We start from the raw sequence: 10620 nt of genomic DNA, 5'->3' as shown, positions 1-10620 counted from the left end.
ACCTGAAATACCATCCTGACCTGCTTCACATGGGATTCCCAATCATCTGAAAAGACCAAAATATCATCCAGATACACAATCATAAATTTATCCACATATTCTCGGAAGATATCGTGCATGAAGGACTGAAACACAGAAGGGGCATTAGAAAGTCCAAAAGGCATCACCAAGTACTCAAAATGGCCTTCGGGAGTATTAAATGCTGTTTTCCATTCATCGCCCTGTTTTATACGCACAAGATTATACGCACCGCGAAGATCTATCTTGGTGAACCAACTAGACCCCCTAATCCGAGCAAACACATCAGACAACAATGGTAAGGGATACTGGAATTTGACCGTGATTTTATTTAGAAGGCGATAATCTATACAGGGTCTCAATGAACCATCCTTCTTGGCCACAAAAAAGAATCCCGCACCAAGAGGGGACGAGGAGGGGCGAATATGTCCCTTCTCCAAAGACTCTTTTACATAGCTCCGCATAGCGGCATGCTCTGGTACAGACAAATTAAACAGTCGTCCCTTAGGGAACTTACTACCAGGAATCAAATTTAAAGCACAATCACAATCCCTATGAGGAGGTAGGGCACTGGATTTGGGCTCATCAAATACATCCTGGTAGTCTGACAAACTCAGGGACTTCAGAAGGAGTAGTGGAAGCAATAGATACCAAGGGAGCATCGCCATGAATTCCCTGGCAACCCCAACTCAACACAGACATTGCTTTCCAATCCAGGACTGGATTATGAGCCTGCAACCATGGCAGACCCAACACGACAACGTCATGCAAATTATATAACACAAGAAAGCGAATCACCTCCTGATGTGCAGGAGTCATACACATGGTCACTTGAGTCCAGTATTGAGGTTTATTCTTGGCCAATGGTGTAGCATCAATTCCCTTCAATGGAATAGGGAACTGTAATGGCTCAAGGATAAAACCACAGCGCTTGGCAAATGACAAATCCATCAGATTCAGGGCGGCACCTGAATCTACAAAAGCCATAACTGAGTAGGATGACAGAGAGCAAATCAAAGTAACAGACAAAATGAATTTAGGCTGTACAGTACCAATGGTGGCAGATCTAGCGAAATTTTTTGTGCGCTTAGAGCAAGCTGAGATAGCATGAGCAGAATCACCACAGTAAAAGCACAACCCATTCTGACGTCTATGATTTTGCCGTTCAATTCTGGTCAGAATCCTATCACATTGCATAGACTCAGGTTTCTGTTCAGAAAACACCACCAGATGGTGCGCAGGTTTGCGCTCCCGCAAACGCCGATCAATCTGAATGGCCAAAGCCATTGACTCATTCAGACTCGCAGGCGTGGGGAACCCCACCATAACATTCTTAATGGCTTCAGAAAGACCTTCTCTGAAATTTGCAGCCAGGGCACACTCATTCCATTGAGTAAGCACCGACCATTTCCGAAATTTTTGACAATACACCTCAGCTTCATCCTGACCCTGAGAGAGAGCCAGCAAGGCCTTTTCTGCCTGGTTCTCAAGATTAGGTTCCTCATAAAGCAATCCAAGCGCCAGAAAAAACGCATCCACATTCAGCAATGCAGGATCTCCCGGCGCCAGGGAGAAAGCCCAATCTTGAGGGTCGCCACGTAACAGGGAGATAACAATTCTAACTTGCGGAGCGGAATCACCAGAGGAACGAGGTCTCAAAGAAAGAAATAATTTACAATTATTCTTAAAATTCAGAAACCTAGATCTATCTCCAGAAAAAAACTCAGGAATAGGTACTTTTGGCTCAGACATAGGACTGCGAACAACAAAATCCTGAATGCTTTGCACCCTTGCAGCAAGATGATCCACACTAGAAGTCAGACTCTGAATATCCATGTCTGCAGCTGAACTCAAAGCCACCCAGAGATTAAGGGGAGGAGAGAAGCAGGACACACTGCAGAGCAGAAAAAAAAAAAATTTAACTCAGGATTTCTCTTATCCCACTTTTGCGATGCATTTAACACTTTGGGCCTGTTGTACTGTTATGATCCTCAGTGGCTTAGGATCACAAATCTAACCAGCAAGTAGAAGATAATAGGACGAGCTCTGGGGATGTGGTAACTGGACTGACCGCAAAACCTGATTCTAACCGCACACACTAAAGGTAGCCGTGGAACGTTTCCTGAAATCCTAGACGTCTCTTCACGGCCTGAGAAACTGACTACCCCTAAAGAGAAAGTAAAGACCTCACTTGCCTCAGAGAAATAACCCCTGAGATATAGAAGCCCCCCACAAATAATAACGGTGAGTTAAGAGGAAAAGACAAACGCAGAGATGAAACAGGTTAAGCAAATGAGGCCCGCTAACGCTAGATAGCAGAAAATAGCAAGGGATCTGTGCGGTCAGTAAAAAACCCTATGCAAAAATATCCACGCAGAGAATGCGAGAACCCCCACACCAACTAACGATGTGGGGGGAGCAACTCAGCACCCCAGAGCACCAGCAAGCAGGGAAATCACATAATAGCAAGCTGGACAAAACCCATCATATACTAGGAAACATCTTGAACACAGATGAGCAAAAATAAGCAAACAAAACTTAGCTTCTCTTGGAGAGACTGAAAACGGATATAGACAGGAGCAATCAGAATAGCACTGAATACAACGACAACAGGCAAGGAATGAAGGACCAGGTGGATTAAATAGGAAACCTAACTAGCAGATGACGAGACAGCTGATCCCAGCCAGAACCTGCAAAATAACAAAAAGAGCCACCAGGGGGAGCCCAAAGAGAGAACTCACACAGTACCACTCACGACCACAGGAGGGAGCCCGGAAACAGAGTTCACAACAGATCTGAACTCCTTGGAGCCGCTGGCGGAGGATCCGAGCCCGCCTATCCCGACCACGGAGCCATGGCGAGCGGAGCCACATCGGGAGGCCGCCTTGGAGGAGCCGCGGTCCGGGCTGCAGCCGACTCCAGTGTCCTTGTTAACGGAACAGATCGACATCGGTGGAATCACATCAGGCGCAGGTATGGAAGGCGCCCCTACTCCCCCGACCGATCCTGCTCCCCCGACCGATCCTGCTCCCCTGACCGGTTCCGCCCCCGCGACCGCCCCTCACCCCGACAATAACCGTTTCCTCTCAGTGGAGCGGGTGATCCTCACCCCCAACACGATGGGGAAGCTGGTATTTCCACTACCGACCAAGATGGGAGAACCCCTAGACGTGAGCTCAGACGGGGTGATCCTCCAGTGGGACACCCCCTGGATCGGGCCAGATGGAGCTCGGGAGGAAGGCCTCACCCTTGCTGTGGTCACTTGGGAACAATATAAACAATGCCTGATCTCACACTGGGAAAACCGAAAAAAGACAGAACAAACTGATGCGCCAAAAGTGAAACACCCAAAGCCTGCGCACGGCAGGAAAGACGTGGTAAAGCGGGGAACTGTGCTGGCCTTTCACCCAAAGCGGGATTGGGGCTCCATACAGGAACCGGGACTACCGACTGACGTCTTCGTTACTAGTCACGATGTGAAGACTCCTTTCCGCAGCCGATATGGTGACCCACTATTGCAAAGGGGGGATCAGGTGACCTACACCCGCCACCGGAGTGGACAAGGATGGTGCGCTCGGAACGTCCAACGATGTGGGCCTGAGGGGGCGTCACCTGTTGCCTCGACCATGACCGATCCGGACTTGACAGATCTTGTTACTATCGCCACTGTATGCCTTGTTGCGGCTACCGAGCTTGCAGCCAGGGTTAGCCTTCGAATCCAGACACTGGGTGACCTGATTGCACCTGAGAGACCAACCACCGATACTGATACCGCATCAGCCGGAGATCAGGGACCGAAGCCACCATGGTCAGGAGATGTCCACTACCGGCTGATGTCTTGCAATATACTATGAAGCCCTAATGCTCGACAAGGATGTAAATAGTTAACTGTTTGTCTTTCTATGCGTCTTTCTGCTGCTACAACCCGTATGGGGTTAGTCGGTGAGTCCTCCTAGGAGCCGTACAGAGATGGCTCAGTGATCTTGAACTGAGAGAAGGTTGATAAGTTCTATACTGTGTATAGTAGCAGAAAGGCAGTAGGCCCGGGCGGAAAGGGGCGGTCCTGCAACAGAACGAGAGGCAGTAGGCCTGGGGCAGATAGACAGGCGGTCCTGCAGATGTAAGGATGGAAAATGAAGGAAAAGTTGATTAGCCTTATAGTGTTTTATAAGAAGGTCTTTAGTGGATTCAGTGTGTACGTCCTTAAAGGCAACGTTAAATTATTGTTCAAAAATTTGCACTTAGTAGAATACCCGGTTGGGTAAGAAAAAGTTATTTATAGTACGTTATTTAAAGTATTTAACCATGTTTGTAACGTTCAAGTGTCCGCACCTCCCATAAAGGGAAGCTCTGTTCAAATTTGCTTATTGTTACTGTGTTTCAAAATTGTATGGCTTTTTGCTGACATGTATTGTTGTTTTCTTCCCAGTCCAGGAGTACTGGATTTAACCGGGGGGGAGTGCAGCGCCCCAGAGTCCTGGTCGTTGCAGTACTGATGCTCCGCCGCTAAGGGGGGCTATGGTACGTCTGATGGCACTGAAGGAGTTCACCTGACCAGGTATCACAGACACCAATACACTTCACAGTCTGGCCTCCAGGGGGAGCTAAGGGTGCTATGTATTAGGCCACTCCTCACAATCTGGTAAAACTGGGGGTTGGATAGGAAGTTAGTTAGAAAGCTGACTGGGTTGGAACCAGGCAACATCCTGTGGCAGAGGGTGTTGCAGGGGAAGATTCAGGGGGGGTCCCTGTCAGGGGTGGGATCCTGACAGAGGCCTAGCGAACTGAGAGAACGTTACGGGACCGCGCCTGCACCTGATCGCGGCGGTACCCTAAGAAAGGACAAGAAGCGAGGTTTATTGTGCTGAGTGAGAAACGAGATCAACGCAACAAGGAGAAACACTAGTAGGAGTCGTGCTGTAAGATGAGGCAACATCCTACTGAGGCGCGCAGCCGGTGGCTGGAACGCCGAGGAAGTTTAGAGCTCCAGGCCTAACTTCAAACCTACGGCAGGACAGTCAGTTATAGGCGGGCTGTCTCACCCAAATCACCTAAGAAGACATAGGGGGCAACAACAGGAGAGGGGCGACACTAGGGTCCAGGAAGAGCTCCGAGCCTACCCGTCATACGGGTGCGTCCTAGCCATATCATCTGTGGGACGAAGAAGAACATCATAATCGAGTTGTGAGGGAACTTCAGAAACAGACACAACAGTTGTGGGGACTATCCCGTAAGCACAGCAGGGGAGGACCACAACACACAAGCGCTAGAAGGTAGGCACAGATTTCCACCTGCAAAGGGAATTTGGTTTTTGGGCTCCCCCGGTGGTCGCTGGTGGTACTGGACTTGTGTGCTTCACTTTCTCTGTTCACCTGTTTCCATCAGGATGTGGGAGTATCCTATTTAGCCTTGCTGCTCAGTTATTCTAGTGCCGGCCATCAATGTAACCAGAGCCTTTCTGTTGCATGTTCCTGCTTCTAGACTACTATCAGCTAAGTTGGACTCTTAGTCCTAAGTTTGTTTGCATTTTTGTTCCAGTTCACAGTTATGTTATGTTTCTGTAGCTGGAAGCTCTTGTGGGCCGAAATTACCACTCCGGTGTCATGAGTTGACACATGAGTCTTAAAGTAATTTCTGGATGGTATTTTAATAGGGTTTTCAGCTGACCGTGAAGTTCCCTATTGTATCTTCTTACTATCTAGTAAGCGGACCTCGCTTTGCTGAACCTACCTTCATACTGCGTATGTCTTTTCCTCTGAACTCACCGTCAATATATGTGGGGGGCTTCTGTCTCCTTTTTGGGGGAATTTCCCTAGAGGTAAGCCAGGTCTGTTTTTTCCTCTATTAGGGTTAGTTAGTTCTCCGGCTGGCGCTGGGCGTCTAGGGATAAAACGTAGGTACGTCACCCGGCCACTGTTAGTTGTGTGGTAGGTTTAGCTCACGGTCAGCTCTAGATTCCATCACCCAAGAGCTAGTCGGTTATTTAAGTTCTCTGACATTCCCTTGCCATTGGGAATCATGACAGTATGGCCGGCCAAGGGTTAAAACCGTTGGCAGAAGAAAGGAGAGAAAAAGAAGTCTGCAGATTTTTTTTTTTTTTTCTTCTGAGCTTGCTCTATAGTTGACTCAGTTGTATTTCTGCTCTAATTGCAGCCTTTGCCTCTCTCTCTCCTTCTAATCCTTGAATGGCTCTGATCTCACCTGATTAAAATGGATCCTCAGAGTTTGGCTACAGGTTTGAATAATCTTGCTACGAAGGTTCAAAATTTACAGGATTTTGTTATTCATGCTCCTATATCTGAACCTAGAATTCCTATACCAGAATTTTTCTCCGGGGATAAATCTCGTTTCCTGAATTTCAAATATAATTGTAAATTATTTCTTTCCCTGAGATCTCGCTCCGCTGGAGATCCCGCACAGCAGGTTAGGATAGTAATTTCCTTGCTGCGGGGTGACCCTCAAGACTGGGCATTTGCATTGGCACCCGGGGATCCTGCATTGCTCAATGTGGATGCGTTTTCTCTGCCTTTGGGGTTGCTTTATGAGGAACCTAATTTAGAGATTCAGGCTGAAAAAACCTTGATGGCCCTATCTCAAGGGCAAGATGAAGCTGAAATATACTGCCAAAAATTTCGTAAATGGTCTGTGCTTACTCAGTGGAATGAGTGCGCCCTGGCGGCGAATTTCAGAGAGGGTCTCTCTGATGCCATTAAAGATGTTATGGTGGGGTTCCCTGCACCTACAGGTCTGAATGAGTCCATGACAATGGCTATTCAGATTGATCGGCGTTTGCGGGAGCGCAAACCTGTGCACCATTTGGCGGTGTCTTCTGAGAAGGCTCCAGAAAATATGCAATGTGATAGAATTCTGTCCAGAAGCGAACGGCAGAATTTTAGGCGAAAAAATGGGTTGTGCTTCTATTGTGGTGATTCAACTCATGTTATATCAGCATGCTCTAAACGTACAAAAAAGGTTGATAAGTCTATTTCAATTGGCACTTTACAGTCTAAGTTTATTTTGTCTGTGACCTTGATTTGTTCATTATCGTCAATTACCGCGGATGCCTATGTCGACTCTGGCGCCGCTTTGAGTCTCATGGATTGGTCCTTTGCCAGGCGCTGTGGGTTTGATCTAGAGCCTCTGGAAGTTCCTATACCTCTGAAGGGTATTGACTCTACACCATTGGTTAGTAATAAACCACAATACTGGACACAAGTGACTATGCGTATGAATCCAGACCATCAGGAGACGATTCGCTTCCTTGTGTTGTACAATCTACATGATGTTTTGGTGCTCGGATTGCCATGGTTACAATCTCATAACCCAGTTCTTGACTGGAAAGCAATGTCTGTGTTAAGCTGGGGATGTCAGGGGGCTCATGGGGACGTACCTTTGGTTTCCATTTCGTCATCTATTCCCTCTGAGATTCCGGAATTTTTATCTGATTATCGTGATGTTTTTGAGGAGCCTAAGCTTGGTTCACTACCTCCTCACAGAGATTGCGATTGTACCATAGATCTGATTCTGGGCAGTAAATTTCCAAAGGGTCGTTTATTTAATCTATCTGTACCTGAACATGCTGCTATGCGAGAATATATTAAGGAGTCCCTGGAAAAGGGACATATTCGTCCTTCTTCATCTCCCTTAGGAGCCGGTTTTTTCTTTGTATCTAAAAAAGATGGCTCTTTGAGGCCGTGTATTGATTATCGACTCTTGAATAAAATTACAGTCAGATATCAGTATCCTCTGCCACTGCTGACTGATTTGTTTGCTCGAATAAAAGGGGCTAAGTGGTTCTCTAAGATTGATCTCCGTGGGGCGTATAATTTGGTGCGAATTAAGCAGGGGGATGAGTGGAAAACCGCATTTAATACGCCCGAGGGCCATTTTGAGTATTTAGTAATGCCTTTTGGTCTTTCAAATGCCCCTTCAGTCTTTCAGTCCTTTATGCATGACATTTTCCGGGAATATTTGGATAAATTCATGATCGTGTATCTGGATGATATTTTGATTTTTTCGGATGACTGGGATTCTCATGTCCAACAGGTCAGGAGGGTTTTTCAGGTTTTGCGGGCTAATTCCTTGTGTGTGAAGGGTTCTAAGTGTATTTTTGGGGTTCAAAAGATTTCTTTTTTGGGGTACATTTTTTCCCCCTCTTCCATTGAGATGGATCCTGTCAAGGTTCGGGCTATTTGTGATTGGACGCAACCTTCTTCGCTTAAGAGCCTTCAGAAATTTTTGGGCTTTGCTAATTTTTATCGTCGATTTATAACTGGTTTTTCTGATGTTGCTAAAACTTTGACTGATTTGACCAAAAAGGGTGCTGATGTTGCTGATTGGTCCCCTGCTGCTGTGGAGGCCTTTCGGGAGCTTAAGCGCCGCTTTTCTTCCGCCCCTGTGTTGCGTCAGCCTGATGTTACTCTTCCTTTTCAGGTTGAGGTCGATGCTTCCGAGATCGGAGCTGGGGCGGTCTTGTCGCAGAAAAGTTCCGATTGCTCCGTGATGAGACCTTGTGCGTTCTTTTCTCGAAAATTTTCGCCCGCCGAGCGAAATTATGATATTGGTAATCGGGAGCTTTTGGCTATGAAGTGGGCTTTTGAGGAGTGGCGTCATTGGCTTGAGGGGGCTAGACATCAGGTGGTGGTATTGACCGATCACAAGAATTTGATTTATCTTGAGTCTGCCAGGCGCCTGAATCCTAGACAGGCGCGCTGGTCGTTGTTTTTCTCTCGGTTTAATTTTGTGGTCTCATACTTACCAGGTTCTAAAAATGTGAAGGCGGATGCCCTTTCTAGGAGTTTTGAGCCTGATTTCCCTGGTGATTCTGAACCTACAGGTATCCTTAAGGATGGGGTGATGACTGGGTTGCCTTTTTGCCGTTGGCGGAGTTTGCCCTCAATAATCGGGCTAGTTCTGCCACTTTGGTTTCTCCTTTCTTTTGCAATTCGGGGTTTCATCCTCGCTTTTCTTCTGGTCAGGTGGAGTCTTCGGATTGTCCTGGAGTGGATACTGTGGTGGATAGGTTGCATCGGATTTGGGGACAGGTGGTGGACAATTTGGAGTTGTCCCAGGAGAAGACTCGGCATTTTGCTAACCGCCGTCGTCGTGTTGGTCCTCGTCTTCGTGTTGGGGACGGTGTGGTTGTCTTCTCGTTTTGTCCCTATGAGGGTTTCTTCTCCTAAGTTTAAGCCTCGGTTCATCGGCCCGTATAAGATTTTAGAGATTCTTAACCCTGTGTCCTTTTGATTGGACCTCCCGGCATCTTTTTCTATCCATAATGTCTTCCATCGGTCATTGTTGCGCAGGTATGAGGTACCGGTTGTGCCTTCCGTTGAGCCTCCCGCTCCGGTGTTGGTTGAGGGTGAATTGGAGTACGTTGTGGAGAAGATCTTGGACTCCCGTGTTTCCAGACGGAAACTTCAGTATCTGGTCAAGTGGAAGGGCTACGGTCAGGAGGATAATTCTTGGGTGACAGCCTCTGATGTTCATGCCTCTGATTTGGTCCGTGCCTTTCATAGGGCTCATCCTGATCGCCCTGGTGGTTCTTGTGAGGGTTCGGTGCCCCCTCCTTGAGGGGGGGGGTACTGTTGTGAATTTGGTTTTTGGGCTCCCCCGGTGGTCGCTGGTGGTACTGGACTTGTGTGCTTCACTTTCTCTGTTCACCTGTTTCCATCAGGATGTGGGAGTATCCTATTTAGCCTTGCTGCTCAGTTATTCTAGTGCCGGCCATCAATGTAACCAGAGCCTTTCTGTTCATGTTCCTGCTTCTAGACTACTATCAGCTAAGTTGGACTCTTAGTCCTAAGTTTGTTTGCATTTTTGTTCCAGTTCACAGTTATGTTATGTTTCTGTAGCTGGAAGCTCTTGTGGGCCGAAATTACCACTCCGGTGTCATGAGTTGACACATGAGTCTTAAAGTAATTTCTGGATGGTATTTTAATAGGGTTTTCAGCTGACCGTGAAGTTCCCTATTGTATCTTCTTACTATCTAGTAAGCGGACCTCGCTTTGCTGAACCTACCTTCATACTGCGTATGTCTTTTCCTCTGAACTCACCGTCAATATATGTGGGGGGCTTCTGTCTCCTTTTTGGGGGAATTTCCCTAGAGGTAAGCCAGGTCTGTTTTTTCCTCTATTAGGGTTAGTTAGTTCTCCGGCTGGTGCTGGGCGTCTAGGGATAAAACGTAGGTACGTCACCCGGCCACTGTTAGTTGTGTGGTAGGTTTAGCTCACGGTCAGCTCTAGATTCCATCACCCAAGAGCTAGTCGGTTATTTAAGTTCTCTGACATTCCCTTGCCATTGGGAATCATGACAGAACTCTGTAGGTGCCATCGGACCGGCCGGACTCCCACAGCCCGGTTAACCGTATTCCGGACCGAGGATCCTGAAGCCTTCAGTAAAGAGGTAAAGAGACTGCAACCTGGTGTCCTCGTTATTTACTGCGACCTGCACCGCACCACTACAGCATCACCACCCACACCTTTCATTGGGCGCCCCTCAGCAGGGTTACGGACCGGGTCTAGCCACCGTGACAACCCCAGAGCAGAGACTCAGAGGCCCGGTACCGGGTACCTCTCGGCCCTGCGGCAGTGGGGGCGCTAC

The sequence above is a fragment of the Ranitomeya variabilis genome, chromosome 2 (assembly GCF_051348905.1).
Source record: "Ranitomeya variabilis isolate aRanVar5 chromosome 2, aRanVar5.hap1, whole genome shotgun sequence".
Taxonomy (NCBI): Eukaryota; Metazoa; Chordata; class Amphibia; order Anura; family Dendrobatidae; genus Ranitomeya; species Ranitomeya variabilis.
This window is presented reverse-complemented; position numbering follows the sequence as displayed.